Below are 20,230 nucleotides of genomic sequence, written 5' to 3' on the forward strand. Positions count from 1 at the left end.
TCAGACACCGGGACACACTCAGACACGGGGACACACTCAGACACGGGGACACACTCAGACACTGGGACACACCCAGACACTGGGGCACACTCCGACACGGGGACACACTCAGACACCGGGACACACTCAGACACTGGGACACACTCAGACGCTGGGGCACACTCAGACACGGGGACACACCCAGACACGGGGACACACTCAGACACTGGGACACACCCAGACACTGGGACACACTCAGACTCTGGGGCACACTCTGACACGGGGACACACTCAGACACCGGGACACACTCAGACACTGGGACACACTCCGACACGGGGACACACTCAGACACGGGGACATACTCAGACACTGGGACACACCCAGACACTGGGACACACTCAGACACGGGGACACACCCAGACACGGGGACACACTCAGACACGGGGACACACTCAGACACGGGGACACACTCAGACACTGGGACACACTCAGACAATGGGACACACTCAGACACGGGGACACACTCAGACACCGGGACACACTCAGACACTGGGACACACTCAGACACTGGGACACACTCCGACATGGGGACACACTCAGACACCGGGACACACTCAGACACAGGGACACACTCAGACTCTGGGACACACTCAGACACTGGGGCACACTCAGACACGGGAACACACTCAGACACGGGGACACACTCAGACACTGGGACACACCCAGACATGGGGACACACTCAGACACTGGGACACACTCAGACACTGGGGCACACTCAGACACGGGAACACACTCAGACACCGGGACACACTCAGACACGGGGACACACTCAGACACGGGGACACACTCCGACACTGGACACATTCCGACACGGGGACGCACTCAGACACCGGGACACACTCCGACACCGTGACACACTCCGACACCGGGACACACTCTGACACGGGGACACACTCCGGCACGGGGACACACTCAGACACCGGGACACACTCAGACACCGAGACACACTCAGAAACTGGGACACACTCAGACACTGGGACACACTCAGACACTGGGGCACACTCAGACACGGGGACACACTCAGACACCAGGACACACTCAGACACGGGGACACACTCAGACACGGGGACACACTCCGACACTGGACACATTCCGACACTGGGACACACTCAGACACAGGGACACACTCAGCCACCGGGACACACTCAGACACGGGGACACACCCAGACACCAGGACACACTCCGACAACGGGGCACACTCCGACACCGGGACACACTCAGACACAGGGACACACTCAAACACAGGGACACACTCAGACACCGAGACACACTCAGACACGGGGACACACTCAGACACGGGGACACATTCAGACACAGGGACACACTCAGACACTGGGACACACTCAGACACTGGGACACACTCAGACACCGAGACACACTCAGACACGGGGACACACTCAGACACGGGGACACATTCAGACACAGGGACACACTGAGACACTGGGAAACACTCCGACACGGGGACACACACAGACACTGGGACACACTCTGACACGGGGACACACTCCGACACGGGGACACACTCAGACACCGGGACACACTCAGACACGGGGGCACACTCAGACACGCGGACACACTCAGACACGGGGCACACTCAGACACCGGGGCACACTCAGACACCGAGACACACTCAGACACGGGGACACGCTCAGACACTGGGACACACTCCGACACGGGGACACACTCACACACGGGGACACACTCAGACACAGGGACACACTCAGACACTGGGACACACTCAGACACTGGGACACACTCAGACACGGGGACACACTCAGACACCGGGACACGTTCAGACACGGGGACACACTCAGACACGGGGACACACCCAGACACTGGGACACACTCAGACACTGGGACGCACTCAGACACTGGGACACACTCAGACACGGGGACACACTCAGACACTGGGACCCACCCAGACACTGGGGCACACTCCAACACGGGGACACACTCAGACACGGGGACACACTCAGACACTGGGACACACTGAGACACTGGGACACACTCCGACACGGTGACACACTCAGACATGGGGACACACTCAGACACGGGGACACACTCAGACACTGGGACACACTCAGACACTGGGGCACACTCAGACACGGGGACACAACCAGACACGGGGACACACTCAGACACGGGGACACACCCAGACACTGGGACACACTCAGACACTGGGACACACTCAGACACTGGGACACACTCAGACACGGGGACACACTCAGACACGGGGACACACCCAGACTCTGGGGCACTCTCTGACACGGGGACACACTCAGACACCGGGACACACTCAGACACTGGGACACACTCAGACACTGGGACACACTCCGACACGGGGACACACTCAGACACGGGGACATACTCTGACACTGGGACACACCCAGACACTGGGACACACTCAGACACGGGGACACACCGAGACACGGGGACACACTCAAACACGGGGACACACTCAGACACGGGGACACACCCAGACACTGGGACACACTCAGACACTGGGACACACTCAGACACTGGGACACACTCAGACACGGGGACACACTCAGACACTGGGACACACCCAGAAACTGGGGCACACTCCGACACGGGGTCACACTCAGACACCGGGACACACTCAGACACTGGGACGCACTCAGACACTGGGACACACTCCTACATGGGGACACACTCAGACACGGGGACACACTCAGACACAGGGACACACTCAGACTCTGGGACACACTCAGACACTGGGGCACACTCAGACACGGGAACACACTCAGACACGGGGACACACTCAGACACTGGGACACACCCAGACATGGGGACACACTCAGACACTGGGACACACTCAGACACTGGGGCACACTCAGACACGGGAACACACTCAGACACCGGGACACACTCAGACACGGGGACACACTCAGACACGGGGACACACTCAGACACTGGGACACACCCAGACACTGGGGCACACTCCGACACGGGGACACACTCAGACACCGGGACACACTCAGACACTGGGACACACTCAGACGCTGGGGCACACTCAGACACGGGGACACACCCAGACACGGGGACACACTCAGACACTGGGACACACCCAGACACTGGGACACACTCAGACACTGGGACACACTCAGACACGGGGACACACTCAGACACTGGGACACACCCAGACTCTGGGGCACACTCTGACACGGGGACACACTCAGACACCGGGACACACTCAGACACTGGGACACACTCCGACACGGGGACACACTCAGACACGGGGACATACTCAGACACTGGGACACACCCAGACACTGGGACACACTGAGACACGGGGACACACTCAGACACGGGGACATACTCAGACACTGGGACACACCCAGACACTGGGACACACCCAGACACGGGGACACACTCAGACACGGGGACACACTCAGACACGGGGACATACTCAGACACTGGGACACACCCAGACACTGGGACACACCCAGACACGGGGACACACTCAGACACGGGGACACACTCAGACACTGGCACACACTCAGACACTGGGACACACTCAGACAATGGGACACACTCAGACACGGGGACACACTCAGACACGGGGACACACTCAGACACTGGGACACACTCAGACACTGGGACACACTCCGACATGGGGACACACTCAGACACCGGGACACACTCAGACACAGGGACACACTCAGACTCTGGGACACACTCAGACACTGGGGCACACTCAGACACGGGAACACACTCAGACACGGGGACACACTCAGAAACTGGGACACACCCAGACATGGGGACACACTCAGACACTGGGACACACTCAGACACTGGGGCACACTCAGACACGGGAACACACTCAGACACCGGGACACACTCAGACACGGGGACACACTCAGACACGGGGACACACTCCGACACTGGACACATTCCGACACGGGGACGCACTCAGACACGGGGACACACTCAGGCAGGGGGACACACTCAGACACCGGGACACACTCAGACACCGAGACACACTCAGAAACTGGGACACACTCAGACACTGGGACACACTCAGACACTGGGGCACACTCAGACACTGGGGCACACTCAGACACGGGGACACACTCAGACACCAGGACACACTCAGACACTGGGACACACCCAGACACGGGGACACACTCAGACACTGGGACACACTCAGACACTGGGGCACACTCAGACACTGGGACACACTCAGACACCAGGACACACTCAGACACTGGGACACACCCAGACACGGGGACACACTCAGACACTGGGACACACTCAGACACTGGGGCACACTCAGACACGGGGACACACTCAGACACCAGGACACACTCAGACACTGGGACACACCCAGACACGGGGACACACTCAGACACTGGGACACACCCAGACACGGGGACACACTCAGACACTGGGACACACTCAGACACTGGGGCACACTCAGACACGGGGACACACTCAGACACCAGGACACACTCAGACACGGGGACACACTCAGACACGGGGACACACTCAGACACGGGGACACACTCAGACACTGGGACACATTCCGACACTGGGACACACTCAGACACAGGGACACACTCAGCCACCGGGACACACTCAGACACGGGGACACACCCAGACACCAGGACACACTCCGACAACGGGGCACACTCCGACACCGGGACACACTCAGACACAGGGACACACTCAAACACAGGGACACACTCAGACACCGAGACACACTCAGACACGGGGACACACTCAGACACGGGGACACATTCAGACACAGGGACACACTCAGACACTGGGACACACTCAGACACTGGGACACACTCAGACACCGAGACACACTCAGACACGGGGACACACTCAGACACGGGGACACATTCAGACACAGGGACACACTCAGACACTGGGACACACTCCGACACGGGGACACACCCAGACACTGGGACACACTCTGACACGGGGACACACTCCGACACGGGGACACACTCAGACACCGGGACACACTCAGACACGGGGGCACACTCAGACACACGGATACACTCAGACACGGGGCACACTCAGACACCGGGACACAGTCAGACACCGAGACACACTCAGACACGGGGACACACTCAGACACTGGGACACACTCCGACACGGGGACACACTCACACACGGGGACACACTCAGACACAGGGACACACTCAGACACTGAGACACACTCAGACACTGGGGCACACTCAGACACTGGGACACACTCAGACACTGGGACACACTCAGACACAGGGGCACACTCCGACACGGGGGCACACTCCAACACGGGGACACACTCAGACACTGGGACACACTCAGACACTGGGACACACTCAGACACGGGGACACACTCAGACACCGGGACACGCTCAGACACGGGGACACACTCAGACACGGGGACACACCCAGACACTGGGACACACTCAGACACTGGGACGCACTCAGACACTGGGACACACTCAGACACGGGAACACACTCAGACACTGGGACCCACCCAGACACTGGGGCACACTCCAACACGGGGACACACTCAGACACGGGGACACACTCAGACACTGGGACACACTGAGACACTGGGACACACTCCGACACGGTGACACACTCAGACATGGGGACACACTCAGACACGGGGACACAATCAGACACTGGGACACACTCAGACACTGGGGCACACTCAGACACGGGGACACAACCAGACACGGGGACACACTCAGACACGGGGACACACCCAGACACTGGGACACACTCAGACACTGGGACACACTCAGACACTGGGACACACTCAGACACGGGGACACACTCAGACACGGGGACACACCCAGACTCTGGGGCACTCTCTGACACGGGGACACACTCAGACACCGGGACACACTCAGACACTGGGACACACTCAGACACTGGGACACACTCCGACACGGGGACACACTCAGACACGGGGACATACTCTGACACTGGGACACACCCAGACACTGGGACATACTCTGACACTGGGACACACCCAGACACTGGGACACACTCAGACACTGGGACACACTCAGACACTGGGAGACACTCAGACACGGGGACACACTCAGACACTGGGACACACCCAGACACTGGGGCACACTCCGACACGGGGTCACACACAGACACCGGGACACACTCAGACACTGGGACACACTCAGACACTGGGACACACTCGGACATGGGGACACACTCAGACACGGGGACACACTCAGACACAGGGACACACTCAGACTCTGGGACACACTCAGACACTGGGGCACACTCAGACACGGGAACACACTCAGACACGGGGACACACTCAGACACTGGGACACACCCAGACATGGGGACACACTCAGACACTGGGACACACTCAGACACTGGGGCACACTCAGGCACGGGAACACACTCAGACACCGGGACACACTCAGACACGGGGACACACTCAGACACGGGGACACACTCAGACACGGGGACACACTCCGACACTGGACACATTCCGACACGGGGATGCACTCAGACACCGGGACTCACTCAGACACCGGGACACACTCCGACACCGGGACACACTCCGACACCGGGACACACTCTGACACGGGGACACACTCCGGCACGGGGACACACTCAGACACCGGGACACACTCAGACACCGAGACACACTCAGACACCGGGACACACTCAGACACCGGGACACACTCAGAAACTGGGACACACTCAGACACTGGGACACACTCAGACACTGGGGCACACTCAGACACAGGAACAAACTCAGACACGGGGACACACTCAGACACTGGGACACACCCAGACACGGGGACACACTCAGACACTGGGACACACTCAGACACTGGGGCACACTCAGACACGGGGACACACTCAGACACCAGGACACACTCAGACACGGGGACACACTCAGACACGGGGACACACTCAGACACCGGGACACACACCGACACGGGGACACACTCTGACACGGGGACACACTCAGACACCGGGACACACTCAGACACGGGGGCACACTCAGACACGGGGACACACTCAGACACGGGGACACACTCAGACACCGGGACGCACTCAGACACCGAGACACACTCAGACACGGGGACACACTCAGACACTGGACACATTCCGACACGGGGACGCACTCAGACACGGGGACACAACCAGACACGGGGACACACTCAGACACGGGGACACACCCAGACACTGGGACACACTCAGACACTGGGACACACTCAGACACTGGGACACACTCAGACACTGGGACACACCCAGACTCTGGGGCACTCTCTGACACGGGGACACACTCAGACACCGGGACACACTCAGACACGGGGGCACACTCAGACACGGGGACACACTCAGACACGGGGACACACTCAGACACGGGGACACACTCAGACACTGGGACAGACTCAGACACGGGGACACACTCAGACACTGGGACACACTCAGACACTGGGACACACACAGACACGGGGACACACTCAGACACTGGGACACACTCAGACACAGGGACACACTCAGACACTGGGAAACACCCAGACACGGGGACACACTCAGACACTGGGAAACACCCAGACACTGGGACACACTCAGACACTGGGACACACTCAGACACAGGGGCACACTCCGACACGGGGGCACACTCCGACACGGGGACACACTCAGACACTGGGACACACTCAGACACTGGGACACACTCAGACACGGGGACACACTCAGACACGGGGACACACCCAGACACTGGGACACACTCAGACACTGGGACGCACTCAGACACTGGGACACACTCAGACACGGGAACACACTCAGACACTGGGACCCACCCAGACACTGGGGCACACTCCAACACGGGGACACACTCAGACACGGGGACACACTCAGACACTGGGACACACTGAGACACTGGGACACACTCCGACACGGTGACACACTCAGACATGGGGACACACTCAGACACGGGGACACACTCAGACACTGGGACACACTCAGACACTGGGGCACACTCAGACACGGGGACACAACCAGACACGGGGACACACTCAGACACGGGGACACACCCAGACACCGGGACACACTCAGACACTGGGACACACTCAGACACTGGGACACACTCCGACACGGGGACACACTCAGACACGGGGACATACTCTGACACTGGGACACACCCAGACACTGGGACACACTCAGACACGGGGACACACCCAGACACGGGGACACACTCAGACACGGGGACACACTCAGACACGGGGACACACCCAGACACTGGGACACACTCAGACACTGGGACACACTCAGACACTGGGAGACACTCAGACACGGGGACACACTCAGACACTGGGACACACCCAGACACTGGGGCACACTCCGACACGGGGTCACACTCAGACACCGGGACACACTCAGACACTGGGACACACTCAGACACTGGGACACACTCGGACATGGGGACACACTCAGACACGGGGACACACTCAGACACAGGGACACACTCAGACTCTGGGACACACTCAGACACTGGGGCACACTCAGACACGGGAACACACTCAGACACGGGGACACACTCAGACACTGGGACACACCCAGACATGGGGACACACTCAGACACTGGGACACACTCAGACACTGGGGCACACTCAGGCACGGGAACACACTCAGACACCGGGACACACTCAGACACGGGGACACACTCAGACACGGGGACACACTCAGACACGGGGACACACTCCGACACTGGACACATTCCGACACGGGGATGCACTCAGACACCGGGACTCACTCAGACACCGGGACACACTCCGACACCGGGACACACTCCGACACCGGGACACACTCTGACACGGGGACACACTCCGGCACGGGGACACACTCAGACACCGGGACACACTCAGACACCGAGACACACTCAGACACCGGGACACACTCAGACACCGGGACACACTCAGAAACTGGGACACACTCAGACACTGGGACACACTCAGACACTGGGGCACACTCAGACACAGGAACACACTCAGACACGGGGACACACTTAGACACTGGGACACACCCAGACACGGGGACACACTCAGACACTGGGACACACTCAGACACTGGGGCACACTCAGACACGGGGACACACTCAGACACCAGGACACACTCAGACACGGGGACACACTCAGACACGGGGACACACTCAGACACCGGGACACACTCCGACACGGGGACACACTCTGACACGGGGACACACTCAGACACCGGGACACACTCAGACACGGGGGCACACTCAGACACGGGGACACACTCAGACACGGGGACACACTCAGACACCGGGACACACTCAGACACCGAGACACACTCAGACACGGGGACACACTCAGACACTGGACACATTCCGACACGGGGACGCACTCAGACACGGGGACACAACCAGACACGGGGACACACTCAGACACGGGGACACACCCAGACACTGGGACACACTCAGACACTGGGACACACTCAGACACTGGGACACACTCAGACACTGGGACACACCCAGACTCTGGGGCACTCTCTGACACGGGGACACACTCAGACACCGGGACACACTCAGACACGGGGGCACACTCAGACACGGGGACACACTCAGACACGGGGACACACTCAGACACGGGGACACACCCAGACACTGGGACACACTCAGACACTGGGACACACTCCGACACTGGACACATTCCGACACGGGGACGCACTCAGACACGGGGACACACTCAGACACGGGGACACACTCCGACACCGGGACACACTCAGACACTGGGACACACTCAGACACTGGGACACTCTCAGACACCGGGACACACTCCGACACCGGGACACACTCCGACACCGGGACACACTCTGACACGGGGACACACTACGGCACGGGGACACACTCAGACACCGGGACACACTCAGACACCGAGACACAGTCAGAAACTGGGACACACTCAGACACTGGGACACACTCAGACACTGGGGCACACTCAGACACAGGAACACACTCAGACACGGGGACACACTCAGACACTGGGACACACCCAGACACGGGGACACACTCAGACACTGGGACACACTCAGACACTGGGGCACACTCAGACACGGGGACACACTCAGACACCAGGACACACTCAGACACGGGGACACACTCAGACACGGGGACACACTCCGACACTGGACACATTCCGACACTGGGACACACTCAGACACAGGGACACACTCAGCCACCGGGACACACTCAGACACGGGGACACACCCAGACACCAGGACACACTCCGACAACGGGACACACTCCGACACCGGGACACACTCAGACACAGGGACACACTCAGACACAGGGACACACTCAGACACCGAGACACACTCAGACACGGGGACACACTCAGACACGGGGACACATTCAGACACAGGGACACACTCAGACACTGGGACACACTCAGACACCGGGACACACTCAGACACAGGGACACACTCAGACACCGAGACACACTCAGACACGGGGACACACTCAGACACGGGGACACACTCAGACACGGGACACATTCAGACACAGGGACACACTCCGACACTGGGACACACTCCGACAGGGGACACACCCAGACACTGGGACACACTCTGACACGGGGACACACTCCGACATGGGGACACACTCAGACACCGGGACACACTCAGACACGGGGGCACACTCAGACACGCGGACACACTCAGACACGGGGCACACTGAGACACCGGGACACACTCAGACACCGAGACACACTCAGACACGGGGACACACTCAGACACTGGGACACACTCCGACACGGGGACACACTCACACACGGGGACACACTCAGACACAGGGACACACTCAGACACTGGGACACACTCAGACACTGGGGCACACTCAGACATGGGAACACAGCCAGACACGGGGACACACTCAGACACGGGGACACACCCAGACACTGGGACACACTCAGACACTGGGACACACTCAGACACTGGGACACACTCAGACCAAGGGGCACACTCCGACACGGGGGCACACTCCAACACGGGGACACACTCAGACACTGGGACACACTCAGACACTGGGACACACTCAGACACGGGGACACACTCAGACACAGGGACACACTCAGACACCGAGACACACTCAGACACGGGGACACACTCAGACACGGGGACACACTCAGACACGGGGCACATTCAGACACAGGGACACACTCCGACACTGGGACACACTCCGACAGGGGACACACCCAGACACTGGGACACACTCTGACACGGGGACACACTCCGACATGGGGACACACTCAGACACCGGGACACACTCAGACACGGGGGCACACTCAGACACGCGGACACACTCAGACACGGGGCACACTGAGACACCGGGACACACTCAGACACCGAGACACACTCAGACACGGGGACACACTCAGACACTGGGACACACTCCGACACGGGGACACACTCACACACGGGGACACACTCAGACACAGGGACACACTCAGACACTGGGACACACTCAGACACTGGGGCACACTCAGACATGGGAACACAGCCAGACACGGGGACACACTCAGACACGGGGACACACCCAGACACTGGGACACACTCAGACACTGGGACACACTCAGACACTGGGACACACTCAGACCCAGGGGCACACTCCGACACGGGGGCACACTCCGACACGGGGACACACTCAGACACTGGGGCACACTCAGACACTGGGACACACTCAGACACTGGGACACACTCAGACACGGGGACACACTCAGACACTGGGACTCACCCAGACACTGGGGCACTCTCCGACACGGGGACACACTCAGACACGGGGACACACTCAGACACTGGGACACACTGAGACACTGGGACACACTCCGACACGGTGACACACTCAGACATGGGGACACACTCAGACACGGGGACACACTCAGACACTGGGACACACTCAGACACTGGGGCACACTCAGACACGGGGACACAACCAGACACGGGGACACACTCAGACACGGGGACACACCCAGACACTGGGACACACTCAGACACTGGGGCACTCTCTGACACTGGGACACACTCAGACACGGGGACACACTCAGACACTGGGACACACCCAGACTCTGGGGCACTCTCTGACACGGGGACACACTCAGACACCGGGACACACTCAGACACTGGGACACACTCAGACACTGGGACACACTCCGACACGGGGACACACTCAGACACGGGGACATATTCTGACACTGGGACACACCCAGACACTGGGACACACTCAGACACGGGGACACACCCAGACACGGGGACACACTCAGACACGGGGACACACTCAGACACGGGGACACACCCAGACACTGGGACACACTCAGACACTGGGACACACTCAGACACTGGGACACACTCAGACACGGGGACACACTCAGACACTGGGACACACCCAGACACTGGGGCACACTCCGACACGGGGTCACACTCAGACACCGGGACACACTCAGACACTGGGACACACTCAGACACTGGGACACACTCCTACATGGGGACACACTCAGACACAGGGACACACTCAGACTCTGGGACACACTCAGACACTGGGGCACACTCAGACACGGGAACACACTCAGACACGGGGACACACTCAGACACTGGGACACACCCAGACATGGGGACACACTCAGACACTGGGACACACTCAGACACTGGGGCACACTCAGACACGGGAACACACTCAGACACCGGGACACACTCAGACACGGGGACACACTCAGACACGGGGACACACCCAGACACGGGGACACACTCAGACACGGGGACACACTCAGACACGGGGACACACCCAGACACTGGGACACACTCAGACACTGGGACACACTCAGACACTGGGAGACACTCAGACACGGGGACACACTCAGACACTGGGACACACCCAGACACTGGGGCACACTCCGACACGGGGTCACACACAGACACCGGGACACACTCAGACACTGGGACACACTCAGACACTGGGACACACTCGGACATGGGGACACACTCAGACACGGGGACACACTCAGACACAGGGACACACTCAGACTCTGGGACACACTCAGACACTGGGGCACACTCAGACACGGGAACACACTCAGACACGGGGACACACTCAGACACTGGGACACACCCAGACATGGGGACACACTCAGACACTGGGACACACTCAGACACTGGGGCACACTCAGGCACGGGAACACACTCAGACACCGGGACACACTCAGACACGGGGACACACTCAGACACGGGGACACACTCAGACACGGGGACACACTCCGACACTGGACACATTCCGACACGGGGATGCACTCAGACACCGGGACTCACTCAGACACCGGGACACACTCCGACACCGGGACACACTCCGACACCGGGACACACTCTGACACGGGGACACACTCCGGCACGGGGACACACTCAGACACCGGGACACACTCAGACACCGAGACACACTCAGACACCGGGACACACTCAGACACCGGGACACACTCAGAAACTGGGACACACTCAGACACTGGGACACACTCAGACACTGGGGCACACTCAGACACAGGAACAAACTCAGACACGGGGACACACTCAGACACTGGGACACACCCAGACACGGGGACACACTCAGACACTGGGACACACTCAGACACTGGGGCACACTCAGACACGGGGACACACTCAGACACCAAGACACACTCAGACACGGGGACACACTCAGACACGGGGACACACTCAGACACCGGGACACACACCGACACGGGGACACACTCTGACACGGGGACACACTCAGACACCGGGACACACTCAGACACGGGGGCACACTCAGACACGGGGACACACTCAGACACGGGGACACACTCAGACACCGGGACGCACTCAGACACCGAGACACACTCAGACACGGGGACACACTCAGACACTGGACACATTCCGACACGGGGACGCACTCAGACACGGGGACACAACCAGACACGGGGACACACTCAGACACGGGGACACACCCAGACACTGGGACACACTCAGACACTGGGACACACTCAGACACTGGGACACACTCAGACACTGGGACACACCCAGACTCTGGGGCACTCTCTGACACGGGGACACACTCAGACACCGGGACACACTCAGACACGGGGGCACACTCAGACACGGGGACACACTCAGACACGGGGACACACTCAGACACGGGGACACACTCAGACACTGCGACAGACTCAGACACGGGGACACACTCAGACACTGGGACACACTCAGACACTGGGACACACACAGACACGGGGACACACTCAGACACTGGGACACACTCAGACACGGGGACACACTCAGACACTGGGAAACACCCAGACACGGGGACACACTCAGACACTGGGAAACACCCAGACACTGGGACACACTCAGACACTGGGACACACTCAGACACAGGGGCACACTCCGACACGGGGGCACACTCCGACACGGGGACACACTCAGACACTGGGACACACTCAGACACTGGGACACACTCAGACACGGGGACACACTCAGACACGGGGACACACCCAGACACTGGGACACACTCAGACACTGGGACGCACTCAGACACTGGGACACACTCAGACACGGGAACACACTCAGACACTGGGACCCACCCAGACACTGGGGCACACTCCAACACGGGGACACACTCAGACACGGGGACACACTCAGACACTGGGACACACTGAGACACTGGGACACACTCCGACACGGTGACACACTCAGACATGGGGACACACTCAGACACGGGGACACACTCAGACACTGGGACACACTCAGACACTGGGGCACACTCAGACACGGGGACACAACCAGACACGGGGACACACTCAGACACGGGGACACACCCAGACACCGGGACACACTCAGACACTGGGACACACTCAGACACTGGGACACACTCCGACACGGGGACACACTCAGACACGGGGACATACTCTGACACTGGGACACACCCAGACACTGGGACACACTCAGACACGGGGACACACCCAGACACGGGGACACACTCAGACACGGGGACACACTCAGACACGGGGACACACCCAGACACTGGGACACACTCAGACACTGGGACACACTCAGACACTGGGAGACACTCAGACACGGGGACACACTCAGACACTGGGACACACCCAGACACTGGGGCACACTCCGACACGGGGTCACACTCAGACACCGGGACACACTCAGACACTGGGACACACTCAGACACTGGGACACACTCGGACATGGGGACACACTCAGACACGGGGACACACTCAGACACAGGGACACACTCAGACTCTGGGACACACTCAGACACTGGGGCACACTCAGACACGGGAACACACTCAGACACGGGGACACACTCAGACACTGGGACACACCCAGACATGGGGACACACTCAGACACTGGGACACACTCAGACACTGGGGCACACTCAGGCACGGGAACACACTCAGACACCGGGACACACTCAGACACGGGGACACACTCAGACACGGGGACACACTCAGACACGGGGACACACTCCGACACTGGACACATTCCGACACGGGGATGCACTCAGACACCGGGACTCACTCAGACACCGGGACACACTCCGACACCGGGACACACTCCGACACCGGGACACACTCTGACACGGGGACACACTCCGGCACGGGGACACACTCAGACACCGGGACACACTCAGACACCGAGACACACTCAGACACCGGGACACACTCAGACACCGGGACACACTCCGACACCGGGACACACTCTGACACGGGGACACACCCAGACACCGGGACACACTCAGACACCGAGACACACTCAGACACCGGGACACACTCAGACACCGGGACACACTCAGAAACTGGGACACACTCAGACACTGGGACACACTCAGACACTGGGGCACACTCAGACACAGGAACACACTCAGACACGGGGACACACTCAGACACTGGGACACACCCAGACACGGGGACACACTCAGACACTGGGACACACTCAGACACTGGGGCACACTCAGACACGGGGACACACTCAGACACCAGGACACACTCAGACACGGGGACACACTCAGACACGGGGACACACTCAGACACCGGGACACACTCCGACACGGGGACACACTCTGACACGGGGACACACTCAGACACCGGGACACACTCAGACACGGGGGCACACTCAGACACGGGGACACACTCAGACACGGGGACACACTCAGACACCGGGACACACTCAGACACCGAGACACACTCAGACACGGGGACACACTCAGACACTGGACACATTCCGACACGGGGACGCACTCAGACACGGGGACACAACCAGACACGGGGACACACTCAGACACGGGGACACACCCAGACACTGGGACACACTCAGACACTGGGACACACTCAGACACTGGGACACACTCAGACACTGGGACACACCCAGACTCTGGGGCACTCTCTGACACGGGGACACACTCAGACACCGGGACACACTCAGACACGGGGGCACACTCAGACACGGGGACACACTCAGACACGGGGACACACTCAGACACGGGGACACACCCAGACACTGGGACACACTCAGACACTGGGACACACTCCGACACTGGACACATTCCGACACGGGGACGCACTCAGACACGGGGACACACTCAGACACGGGGACACACTCCGACACCGGGACACACTCAGACACTGGGACACACTCAGACACTGGGACACTCTCAGACACCGGGACACACTCCGACACCGGGACACACTCCGACACCGGGACACACTCTGACACGGGGACACACTACGGCACGGGGACACACTCAGACACCGGGACACACTCAGACACCGAGACACAGTCAGAAACTGGGACACACTCAGACACTGGGACACACTCAGACACTGGGGCACACTCAGACACAGGAACACACTCAGACACGGGGACACACTCAGACACTGGGACACACCCAGACACGGGGACACACTCAGACACTGGGACACACTCAGACACTGGGGCACACTCAGACACGGGGACACACTCAGACACCAGGACACACTCAGACACGGGGACACACTCAGACACGGGGACACACTCCGACACTGGACACATTCCGACACTGGGACACACTCAGACACAGGGACACACTCAGCCACCGGGACACACTCAGACACGGGGACACACCCAGACACCAGGACACACTCCGACAACGGGACACACTCCGACACCGGGACACACTCAGACACAGGGACACACTCAGACACAGGGACACACTCAGACACCGAGACACACTCAGACACGGGGACACACTCAGACACGGGGACACATTCAGACACAGGGACACACTCAGACACTGGGACACACTCAGACACTGGGACACACTCAGACACAGGGACACACTCAGACACCGAGACACACTCAGACACGGGGACACACTCAGACACGGGGACACACTCAGACACGGGGCACATTCAGACACAGGGACACACTCCGACACTGGGACACACTCCGACAGGGGACACACCCAGACACTGGGACACACTCTGACACGGGGACACACTCCGACATGGGGACACACTCAGACACCGGGACACACTCAGACACGGGGGCACACTCAGACACGCGGACACACTCAGACACGGGGCACACTGAGACACCGGGACACACTCAGACACCGAGACACACTCAGACACGGGGACACACTCAGACACTGGGACACACTCCGACACGGGGACACACTCACACACGGGGACACACTCAGACACAGGGACACACTCAGACACTGGGACACACTCAGACACTGGGGCACACTCAGACATGGGAACACAGCCAGACACGGGGACACACCCAGACACGGGGACACACCCAGACACTGGGACACACTCAGACACTGGGACACACTCAGACACTGGGACACACTCAGACCAAGGGGCACACTCCGACACGGGGGCACACTCCGACACGGGGACACACTCAGACACTGGGACACACTCAGACACTGGGACACACTCAGACACGGGGACACACTCAGACACAGGGACACACTCAGACACCGAGACACACTCAGACACGGGGACACACTCAGACACGGGGACACACTCAGACACGGGGCACATTCAGACACAGGGACACACTCCGACACTGGGACACACTCCGACAGGGGACACACCCAGACACTGGGACACACTCTGACACGGGGACACACTCCGACATGGGGACACACTCAGACACCGGGACACACTCAGACACGCGGACACACTCAGACACGGGGCACACTGAGACACCGGGACACACTCAGACACCGAGACACACTCAGACACGGGGACACACTCAGACACTGGGACACACTCCGACACGGGGACACACTCACACACGGGGACACACTCAGACACAGGGACACACTCAGACACTGGGACACACTCAGACACTGGGGCACACTCAGACATGGGAACACAGCCAGACACGGGGACACACTCAGACACGGGGACACACCCAGACACTGGGACACACTCAGACACTGGGACACACTCAGACACTGGGACACACTCAGACCCAGGGGCACACTCCGACACGGGGGCACACTCCGACACGGGGACACACTCAGACACTGGGGCACACTCAGACACTGGGACACACTCAGACACTGGGACACACTCAGACACGGGGACACACTCAGACACTGGGACACACTCAGACACTGGGACACACTGAGACACTGGGACACACTCCGACACGGTGACACACTCAGACATGGGGACACACTCAGACACGGGGACACACTCAGACACTGGGGCACTCTCCGACACGGGGACACACTCAGACACGGGGACACACTCAGACACTGGGACACACTGAGACACTGGGACACACTCCGACACGGTGACACACTCAGACATGGGGACACACTCAGACACGGGGACACACTCAGACACTGGGACACACTCAGACACTGGGGCACTCTCTGACACTGGGACACACTCAGACACGGGGACACGCTCAGACACTGGGACACACCCAGACTCTGGGGCACTCTCTGACACGGGGACACACTCAGACACCGGGACACACTCAGACACTGGGACACACTCAGACACTGGGACACACTCCGACACGGGGACACACTCAGACACGGGGACATATTCTGACACTGGGACACACCCAGACACTGGGACACACTCAGACACGGGGACACACCCAGACACGGGGACACACTCAGACACGGGGACACACTCAGACACGGGGACACACCCAGACACTGGGACACACTCAGACACTGGGACACACTCAGACACTGGGACACACTCAGACACGGGGACACACTCAGACACTGGGACACACCCAGACACTGGGGCACACTCCGACACGGGGTCACACTCAGACACCGGGACACACTCAGACACTGGGACACACTCAGACACTGGGACACACTCCTACATGGGGACACACTCAGACACAGGGACACACTCAGACTCTGGGACACACTCAGACACTGGGGCACACTCAGACACGGGAACACACTCAGACACGGGGACACACTCAGACACTGGGACACACCCAGACATGGGGACACACTCAGACACTGGGACACACTCAGACACTGGGGCACACTCAGACACGGGAACACACTCAGACACCGGGACACACTCAGACACGGGGACACACTCAGACACGGGGACACACTCAGACACGGGGACACACTCCGACACTGGACACATTCCGACACGGGGATGCACTCAGACACCGGGACACACTCAGACACCGGGACACACTCCGACACCGGGACACACTCCGACACCGGGACACACTCTGACACGGGGACACACTCCGGCACGAGGACACACTCAGACACCGGGACACACTCAGACACCGGGACACACTCAGACACCGAGACACGCTCAGACACCGGGACACGCTCAGAAACTGGGACACACTCAGACACTGGGACACACTCAGACACTGGGGCACACTCAGACACAGGAACACACTCAGACACGGGGACACACTCAGACACTGGGACACACCCAGACACGGGGACACACTCAGACACTGGGACACACTCAGACACTGGGGCACACTCAGACACGGGGACACACTCAGACACCAGGACACACTCAGACACCAGGACACACTCAGACACGGGGACACACTCAGACACGGGGACACACTCAGACACCGGGACACACTCCGACACCGGGACACACTCCGACACCG

This window comes from Somniosus microcephalus, unplaced genomic scaffold (genome assembly GCF_052327205.1).
Source record: "Somniosus microcephalus isolate GS21.2 unplaced genomic scaffold, FLI_Smic_1.0 unresolved_chr4, whole genome shotgun sequence".
Classification (NCBI taxonomy): domain Eukaryota; kingdom Metazoa; phylum Chordata; class Chondrichthyes; order Squaliformes; family Somniosidae; genus Somniosus; species Somniosus microcephalus.